The 10,640-nt window shown below is 38.5% G+C and overlaps 1 pseudogene; it reads right to left on the reverse strand.

Annotated features, from left to right (window-relative positions):
* Positions 1-9,263: 9,263 nt before the first annotated feature.
* Positions 9,264-10,440, reverse strand: LOC122744711 (annotated as a pseudogene).
* Between the last annotated feature and the right edge of the window lie 200 nt (positions 10,441-10,640).

The following is a 10,640-nucleotide window of genomic DNA, read 5'->3' on the forward strand; positions in this document are numbered from 1 at the left end:
TAACTGTGCATCACGAAATATGGCCTCTAGTCCTGACACTATCAATAGATGTGTGACATTGGGCATGTCTTTTCACATCTCCAAATGTCAGTTTACTCGATTTAAAACTAAATAAAAAGTTAGAATAAAGAATATATATTTGCCCCTTTTGACTCTTAAATTGCAATGATTCTTTAAATTTTTGCTTCAGTAAGACCTGATTTTCCTCCACTTAATCATTCTTTTCTTCCTCCTCATCCCTCTTCTTCTTCTTCTTTATTTTTTCTTAGAGGGCATATAAGCCATCATGAAGTCAGAAGGCACAGTAGAGAAAAAAATTCTCCTAAAGCTATGTCAATTTATTTATCTATCTCATGGTATAACTAAAACTAAATTAATCTATGGGTAGTTATAGATGTCTGATTGGTTTTACATATTTATATTTTGTTAGACAAGAATTTATTGATTAATTTTTATAAAATGTTCTACAAAGCACTTTCTGAATCATTCTCTTTCCGAGGGGAATTTTAAAGAGCAAAATAGGAAACATGCCAAGTTAAAAGCAAATACCAAAGGAGAATATTTCTTTAAAGGAAAAAAGGCTGCACACTAAGTGTACTAACCTGTTTTCAAACTACCTCTGAATTCATCCTGAGAAAACAAAAATAAAAAGTAGAGTGTCTGGAAGTTTTGACTGCTAAAGTTCTGTGAGCTAAAATTTTGCCAGAATATTCTAATTTTTGTAAGAGTGTGCCTTATTCCTACTAAATGAATTACATGTGATGAGAACAAAAATAAGAAAAACCTTAGACTTTTCTTAAATTATACAATTACTGTGAGAAATAAGTGATCTTATCAGTTTGCTCACTCTCTCTCTAATTTATATTACTATGTTAAAGATGCTACTAAATATTTAGTCATCTAAGGGCCATTCCTTAATCTCAAATAATTCTGTTTCTCATTGACTGGCCAATAATAGGTGTCAACCAGGCTGCTGTATGGCTCAGGACAGGCATAAAGAGCAATTGTTTCTATTTTTGTCAGAAAACCTAAGGGTCTTTACCCCACCCCTACCTATCTATCTATCTATCTGTCATCTATCTATGTGTCTGTCTGCTTAATTAATTAATTCATTCATTTGTTCCTTTGCTCCTTGGTTCCTGTGTTCATACATTTGTTCATTATTTTTTTTGTTTACTTATTTATTCATTCATTTGTTTCTTTGTTTTGTTAACTTATTATTTTATTTGTCTATTTATTTGCTTTTCAAATATGTAAAAGAGGCCTTTCTTTGCTGCATTTCTTACCTAGACAATCACTGAATGGGTGTTGCCTCCTGCAAACTGAGACCTGTGAAAGGCATTAGCTTAAAAGGCCAAGGTCTCCCACTACATCCCTGGCCATCTCCAATCATTCTCATATATATTTTGCCACTGGACCCAGGTGAGTCTGGAGGAAAGAGTGAGGTTGGTAACTTTGCACAATCCTGCCTCATTTAAATCCAATTCACTGGAAGTCATGACATCACTTGATGTCATGGTCCTCTTTGAGAAGGAAGGACAACCAACAATAGCAACAACAATTTGTTGTAACTTTACTTGTTTAGACCAATATTCATTGTGGATTAATTGTGTAAACAAAAGAAGTTTAAGGATCATAAAATCAGAGATTTGAAAAATGTAAGGAATTTCAATGGCCAAGTCCATCTTATAAATCTACAGTTTTAATCAAATAAATTTACAGTTTTAATACCATTTGAATAGTTGTCTGGCCTTTGCTAAAGACCTTCAAGGATGGCAGGAACCACACAGCACCACTTGAGGCAGTCAAGTGGATTTTTGTGTAGCTCTAAATGTTAGGAAGATCTTCCTTCCATCATCTACATAAACCTTTCCACAATGTCCATACAGCTCTCATGATCCTCCCCTCTAGAGTCCAACAGAAGAAGCCTAATTTCTCCCCAACATGACAGCCCTTCAAATGCTTGAAGATAGCTATCATTTTTTGGAGTTTTCTTTAATCTTATCGCCCTCTTCCTTTAAAAGACCTTAAGAGGCCAAAAACAAGAAATAAAGTGTTAAAAACCAAACATCTGAAAGTGAAATAAGCATATATGAAAACAATTTAAACACTTAATTTTCAAATATAGAAAAATGTAGTAGTCTAGAGTGCATTAACATTTTTAAAAAGAATTCCCTATTTCTAGTATATTCACTTTTTAATATATTTATTGACAACCTAGTGGATTTTAAAATAAATTTACCTATGGAGAGAAAAGTGGTGCATAAGAAAAAATAATATTTCATGAAAGTACTTAATTCAACTCACTAGCCTGCTGAGGGAGGTTTGCCTAAAAGTACACAAGCTCTCCTAGCCATGATATGTACAGGTACAAATAAAGACAAGCATTTGTTCTTATTTTGTTCTAAACAAGTTCTCCTAGTAAGCCTGAAATGGAAGCTTTGTTCAATCAGTAGAACCCCTTGGATACCTGAACCTTGGTTACCTTTCTTGAACCCAGATGAATATGCTATTTTTAGACTACATGATCAAGACTGACTTTGAATTTGACTTTGGCCTTACCCGGTCTCATCTCAGTTCCACCTGCATTGGACACCATTCCCCTTTTACAGGCTATCCCCATTAGTCTTTTAAGTAGGCCTATGGCACCACAACAAACATAAGAAACACCATGCCAAATCAGAAAAGCTAAATATAATTACCCATAACTTGAGGCACCTAGTGTAATAATGTCATGATGACATTTTTTCTTTATTAAAACTTTATCTGTCTGATCCCATGCCTGACTACTCTAGGAAAGCTTAAAATTGGAAAGTCTTGTTCATTGTTAAATTGGTGGCATCATACAAAGCATTAAGATGAAGATGCCTGGTGATAGTTATACCATCAGACATTTTTCAGAGATCAGCTACCTATATTAAATACTCAAATATTTATATTCAATGTTAAATATTTAAAGACAACAAGCAGAAAGGCCTGCAAGACCCAGAGAGCTTATAATGGAATTTCTATAACTGTTACATGGTGATAGACACAGCTGACAGGGTCTTTAGACTTACAATTTGTTTTTCATCAGTACTAGTACTGAGTTCTATCTACCCACATTATAGCATAGGCCAGGTAAAAGGCCTGGGTTCAAGTTCTAAATGGCTATTCTACTTAATCTCTCTGCAGGAATTTCTTTTATTTGCAAAATTAATTGGTTGGATTAGTTGATAAATGACAACAACTTGCATTTTTATAGCACCTACTATGTCCCAGGGGCTTAAAACTACAATATTACTTTTGTGACACCTTGTATATATCATATTAGGTACATTCTTGTATGAAAATCTTAAATGAAGATATTGGTATACATATATGTATGTATAATACATGTACATATATACACATACATATATACTTTCTCTTTTTTGTTTGTTTTTTGGCAGGGCAATGAGGGTTAAGTGACTTGCCCAGGTTCACACAGCTAGTTAAGTGTCAAGTATTTGAGGCTGGATTTGAACTCATGTCCTCCTGAATCCAAGGTCCACTGCGCCATCTAGCTGCCCCAAACATACATATGAACATTCACACATAAGTCCATACATATGCAGCAAAGTAAATTATAGTGGGAGTTGAAATGTATGGTTATTGAGGTCCCTACCCACTCAAAAAGGTCTCTTATTCTGTGATGCTGAGCTAGAACTACCTACCTGGATAAGCCAAATTTGTCTTTGACATTTTCTTTTCCTTTTACTCTATGCTTTGCCATATTCAGTCAAATGATTTTTTTTTTCTGTTCCTTTCTTGCATTGCAACCTTCTCCCTCTCCTCCAAAATCATTCTTTCTCTGCAAAACCCACTAGGATAACAGGCACCATGTAAATAATTGATGTCCCAATGGAAATGTTGTATGAATGACATTTAAGAGGACTATCCATTCAAAATGCTGATCTGAAAACTTTGAAAAGTATTATGCCTTCAGGGTTCTTGATTATCTCAAGCTATAATGCTACACACTTATAATGAGGAAGTGGTACATTTAAGATCTGGAAAAGATTTATTTTCACAAAAATAACATCAGGAAGAATTGTCGGCTGTTGAAGTATCCTTTAGAAAAGGGGAGGGGGAAGTCCTCCTCACTCTTTTTGCTATTATATTGTTTGAGAAGTTGCTGTAAATCTTCACCTTGGCTACCAGCCGATTTTATTTTACTATAGCTATCATTGCCTTTACTAGGGAATGCTTTATGGGCATTTTAGCCCTCAGCCCTTTTGCTAAGCGCTTCTACTGATACCCCGGGATCAATCATGCATTTTAACCAGTTTATTCTGTGCTTTCAAACCATGACGGGAACCATCATTCTGGGTTTTTTTCCACTTTTTTCCCTCTTGGCAATCCCATCTGGATGAAAAAAGTCTTCATTGTAATCACATTTTAGGGCAACTAGCTCCTATTTTATAATAATTAAATTTTCTTTGAAAACAGTAATGAAGTAATCCCTCTTCCTCCCCTCCCTCCTCGCAGGGGCAGTTTTGATAGCATGGGACAAGGGGCAGGGGGAATTACATGCCTACCACCTGCAAAAAAAAGGTTGATAAAAGATTTTTTTAAACAAGTGCTTTCTTGGAAACATGTTCTCCAAATTGGCATTAAAATTGGTGGCACAAATGATCCTTTCTATTTGCTGAGGGATTAATATAACAATTATTACTCATAAAATTCAAAGAGTTTTTTTTTTCCAGATTTAAGCATTCTTAAATCTATTTTACCCGGATCACCATGAGCTTAACTTCCACTAGGAGAGAGACAGAGAGAGTCAGAAACAGAGACAGAGAGACAGAGAGGAGGGACAGAGAGTCAGAGACAGAAACAGAAAGACACACAGAGAGAGTCTGTACTCTATTTTTCTCCTTCCTTTATAATGAAACAAACAGACACCTTCCCTTTCATCCTGGCAATTGAAATCATATCTATGATGTCCTAAGTGAACAGTATGAATATACTGAAGAAATTAGAATCAAATATAAACCTTTAAAAGTCCAAAAAAGGTGGTTGTGAGAAAAAGACAACTACCCCCACCACCCTGACAGCATTTGAATAATACAGTTTAGGGACAGCTAAGTGGTGCAGTGGATAGAGCACCAGCCCTGGAGTCAGGAGGGGCTGAGTTCAAATATGACACAGACATTTAACACTTACTAGCTATGTGACCCTGGGAAAATCACTTAACCCCAATTGCCTCACCAAAAAAAAAAATACTCTTTGGTCAAATAGTTTAATACTATTTCTCAAAATAGATTCACAGAACATAGAGGACTCTATACTTACAGATTCACCTAGAGACTTGTGTAGTCTATAACCTCACATATACCAGCCTCTGTTAGAGATAGAGAGAGGGGGAGGTTTCTGAAATTTAATGCTTGCAAAGCACTTTTCATACATTCTTTTTTTTTTTTAGTGAGGCAATTGGGGTTAAGGGACTTGCCCAGGGTCACACAGCTAGTAAGTGTTAAGTGTCTGAGGCTGGATTTGAACTCAGGGCCAGTGCTCTATCCACTGCGCCATCTAGCTGCCCCTCATACATTCTTTTTTTGTTTGTTTGTTTTGTTTTGTTTTGTTTTGTTTTGTTTTGTTTGTGGGGCAATGAGGGTTAAGTTACTTGCCCAGGGTCACACAGCTAGTAAGTGTAAAGTGTCTGAGTCCGGATTTGAACTCAGGTACTCCTGAATCCAGGGCCAGTGCTTTATCCACTGCGCCATCTAGCTGCCCCCCCCCCATACATTCTTCATCTGACCTTCATGACAACCCTGTGAGGTGACTGCTATAGTCATTATTATTATACAGAAGAGGAATCATAAGCTAAGAAAAGTTAAATGGTTTCCTGAGGACCATATAAATAGTAACTGAGGCAGAATTTAAACTTTCATCTTCCTAACTAGAAGTTCACTATTTTATACACCATATGTCACTGCCTAGTCTTCTATTTTTTTTTATTTTTGTGAGGGTTACTACTCCTTGATATCTCTGGTGCCCACGCTTCTTGGATACCAAGTCATAAAGCCAAATAAAATGCGTTTGTTCAGTCTCCATCCTAATTGATTTCTCCTCAGAAACTGACATCCCCTCTTCTGGAATTCTATGTCCTTACTCAGACTTAATGAACTTGCTTTTTATTGATTTTGCTATTTTCTATATGACTGACCTTTTCTTTTCTTTATTTTTTCTTTTTCTGGGGGGGGAGGGGCAATGAGGGTCAAGTGACTTGCTCAGGGTCACATAGGTGTCTGAGGCTGGTTTTGAACTCAAGTCCTCCTGAATCCAGGGCCAGTGCTTTATCCACTGCACCACCTAGCTGCCCCCAATGACTGATCTTTTCAAAAGGCCTTTCCTGGATCATTATTTATATCATATCCCTGAAATTGTAATGTTGCAAAGTTCTGCCCTGGTTTTTCTTTTCTTCCTGTACCTTTTTTTAAGTAGTCTCAGTTTCCTTGAGTAAAATTATCATCTCTTTGCAAATTATTCTCAAATTTATATATTCAACCTTACTTCCTCTCCTGAGTAGCAGTCCCCCAGTCCCCCATCTTCAGTTGCTTATTGGTTATCTCTGACTTCATGAACTAATATCTAACATTCACCATTTCAAGCTTACCTTGAGCATTTTCCAGTTGTTTGTGGTCTCTGATTACATTGTATTACATTATCTGCATACATATTGTTTGATCTCCAGTAGAACAGACAGTTTCTGGTTGGGAAACAGGTCGAGTTTTGTTTTTGTTTTTGTCCTTGTATGTTCAGTATCTTGTTTTTTGTTGTTTTTTTTCTTCTTTTTCTTTCAACTGGACCTGTGATTTTATTGGTATTGAGAACACTCTGGAGAAGAAACTGCATTCACCAATGCAGAACATCATCATCTACCTGACAATTTATAGTCTTACAAAACTTCATAGGTCATTGAGAGGTTAAAAAGTGACTTTTACAAGGCCCCACGAACATTATGTGGTAAAAGTAAGTCTTGTAATGCCGAAATGTGTCTAATGTGATTTTACATATATAGCCAATATCATGTTGTTTTATGTCTTGGGGAAAGGGGAGGGAAGGTAGGGAGAAAATTGGAAATAAAAATCTTATGAAAACAAAAAGTGTTGAAAACTATTTTTACATGTAACTGGAAAATAATAATAAAATGATTAAATTAAAAAAATAATTAAGTAAAAAAAATAATAAAGGTAAGTTTTGAACCTAGCTCTTCCTGATTTGAGATCTCTACTGTCTTCTTCTTCTTCTTCTTCTTCTTCTTCTTCTTCTTCTTCTTCTTCTTCTTCTTCTTCTTCTTCTTCTTCCAGGGCAATGAGGGTTAAGTGACTTGCCCAGGGTCACAGAGCTAGTAAGTGTAAAGTGTCTGAGGCTGGATTTGAACTCAGGTCCTCCTGAATCCAGGGCAGGTGTTTTATCCACTACACCACCTAGCTGTCCCCTCTACTGTTATATTCTAATGCTCCTCATCTGGCATACCATATATATTTAATTAATGAATAAATGAAAAATGAAAAAAATAGCTATGCCAGGTGATCAAAATTAATTAGTTAAATTAAAAAAAAAACTAGTAGATTCCAAACTTACTTTTGCTTATTGGCTGCCTGCCTAAATGCCTTCCTAATAACAGTTTTATAGTATACTAGCATTTCCATTGATAGAGACTGAGGTTCTAATATTACTGCTTCCACCCATAGGGCAGTGACAACTCTCCTCATGCTATGTGAACCTTTTCCTCCTTAACTGGGTATCCTTTTCATTCTCCTTATATAGTAGCTTGTGATCTTTACCCCAGGCATGAAAACTCCTAGTTATAGCTCTTTTCACAGGGATCTAGTCCCTCAGGAGATCAGCCTGGACACTGCAACATAGCATGGCAGTGATGTATCTGCACAAGAGTTGTAAATATCCCTCCATCCATGCAAAGCCCCAGGAGATGTATGTCAAGGTGTACCTCTTCAGCTTTATAAAAGTATGCTCTTTTCTGGGAAAGACAAGAGTTCCAGCTAACCATAGCCATTTTTCATACTCTGATAAGCCTGCCTGTGGCTTGAGGTCAGGAAATACAGGACCTTCCTGACAACCTTTTCAAGATGTGATATTAAAAAAAAATTAACTGTAGGAAAGCAATTGAAAGGAGAAGAGAAATTACAAGAAAAGGGGGAGGGAGGGAAGAAGATAAGACTTGAGAGGAACTGTTAACAATGGCTTGCTTTATTTGTCCTGAGGAAAAAGCTATAACCCAAAACTACAGGATGATGTAATGGATAGAGTGTTGCACTTGCCATCAGTAAGACAAGTTCAAATCCTGCCTCAGATCCATATTTACTAGAGGGATAATATAGCAGATAATTATAGCATTCCATTGTGCATACCTATAGTTTGCAATTCATTACTGTTTATACTCACCCTTATTTATTTGTGTCACCCTCAGTTTCTTTAACCAATCCTTTCAGTGATTCAGATCTTTCAAAGCTTATTTCTTGAGGATTAGCGAGGTCAAGTGACTGGTTCACATTCCCATAGTAAATATGGAACTGAATTTATATTAGAGGGCATTTCTTTATAAAGAGAATATAAATTCAGTTCTAGATAATAGTTATATAGGAATGCCTAAAATTATTTTTATATTAAAATGTAACTATTAATCAGAAGATATTTAAAAGTGTTTAATTATTCATTTTTTCTTTTTTTTTTGGCTTTCAAAATTTGCACTTTACTATTACAAACACAGCAGTAGATGGGAAGGGGAAAGGGGGTTCACTGACCCCCAAACCCATTTTCTGAGCAACATGTATGATGAAGGAGGCCACTGGGACCCCCCCCCCCAAATCCTCCCCCATCCCCCAGCCTATCATCCCCTGCTCTGGACCAAAAAGCTAGAGGCTGAGAAGATAGGAAAAAAGAAAAAGGGTATGAAAGGAAGGACTGAAGTAATTCAGAGGTGGAAATTCAGAGTTACCAACCCTGGTCTAGTGAGCTCAGGTAGCTGGGAGTCTAATTCTTCATTGCCCAGAGTCCACGGTGCAATAACAAGAAAAAAATGGTTCAGAGACCCCATGCAGAACCATTAGCAAAGGTCCTGAGAGGAACTCCTGGCTCCCAGTACTTAAGACCAAACTGCAAGACCTGAAAGGAAGCCAGGGGAAGGACCTTAGTATGGTGACAGGAGGGAAAGAGGCAGCGGGGCTTCCCCTAGCAAGTCCAAAGGTGAGGGCCCAGGCAAGGCCAGGCTAGCTGGGTCAGATCCAGAAGCTCTCTTCCTTGCCATCAATGTGCCGAAATCATAGGTAAACATCTGTGCCGATCCCATGCAGGGACTGGAGCCACCTAGGTTCAGGATGTAGGTTGACCAAAACCAAACCCGTGCAAAGGTCCTGACTGGCCGTTGCTGTTTGTATCCTGGTGATCAAAAAGTGGACTGATTTGGGGCTCCTGAGTGCTTGCCGTGGTGAAATGGTAGTCCATCACTTTGTCAAGTGGTGGTGAGCAGTGCCCCTACCCCATCTGAAATTCTGATTATGAAGTCGATATCATTGTTGGCAATGGTAATGACAATATCCAGGACATTGTACGGAGTGTCTAAATAGATTTCCTTTGTGGCCCTCATGGCATTCTTCAGCAGCTCAGGAAGAATGTAGTCCAGGGGCATTGTGATGAAGGGGAAGCGGCAGCCATATGGCCATTGATTCGAATTTGAGGGTCATTCCCATACTTGTGTTCACACACCCTCCTGGCAAAGTCCATGATCTTCTTTGGGGAGAGTCCGGTACAGATGATCCCCACAAAGTTGGGCTTGTCTTCATGCAGGGGCAAGTGATGAGTGGCCAACATACAGATCCCAACCCTTGACGTCAGTATCTTGTCCAAGAAGTATCAGACCAGCTTCTTATCCTAGATATGTTTTCGGCACTCTCGAAGTCCCTCAGCCAGGAGAGTTACCACATCTTTGTGTTCATCCAGGAGCTGATGGACCAACTGTCAATACTGGGCCTCAGATGCCTGGTCCTTTATAGGGGCAAGTTGACTCAACTTGTGGAAAGCTCGAATATAGAATTCATGCACATGGAGGATGGTAGGTTTGTAGCCGATGATGAAAGAAACCCTTGATTGGGTGAGTCATAGGCACAGGGCGCTCGTGGTGTAAGTAATGGGCACTTTTCAGCAGATGGCTGCCATCCCGGGAACGGCCTGAATACAACATCATGGTTGGAGTGAGACGGACAAAAGGCTTCTCAGCTGCAGCATCAATGGCGGACTGGTTGTAGAAAGAAGTGACTGTCTTGGATCGCTCTCTGGCTAGCTCCATGTGATGGGTGTCAGTGGCCAAAGTAGACCAAAATCAGAGAGCCGGGGACACTAGTGGCCAGAGTGGGGAGCCCCACAGGGGCCACTCCCCAGTACTTATGCTAAGAGCATCATTCTGCTCCCACTTGTTTATCCTTCCTGATGGTCCTCTAAGTGAACCCAGGAAGTAGGACAAAACAGGTTGGGGATGTAGGTGAGGTGGAGGAAGGCTTACCTCAGGCTTTGGGGGGAGGACAGGAAACAGAGGGCAGGCTTGGTAGACCCACTCCCATCCTTTTTCCCCTTCTGTAGGAAACAAATTTCAGCAGCCT

Source organism: Dromiciops gliroides, chromosome 2 (genome assembly GCF_019393635.1).
Source record: "Dromiciops gliroides isolate mDroGli1 chromosome 2, mDroGli1.pri, whole genome shotgun sequence".
Lineage (NCBI taxonomy): Eukaryota > Metazoa > Chordata > Mammalia > Microbiotheria > Microbiotheriidae > Dromiciops > Dromiciops gliroides.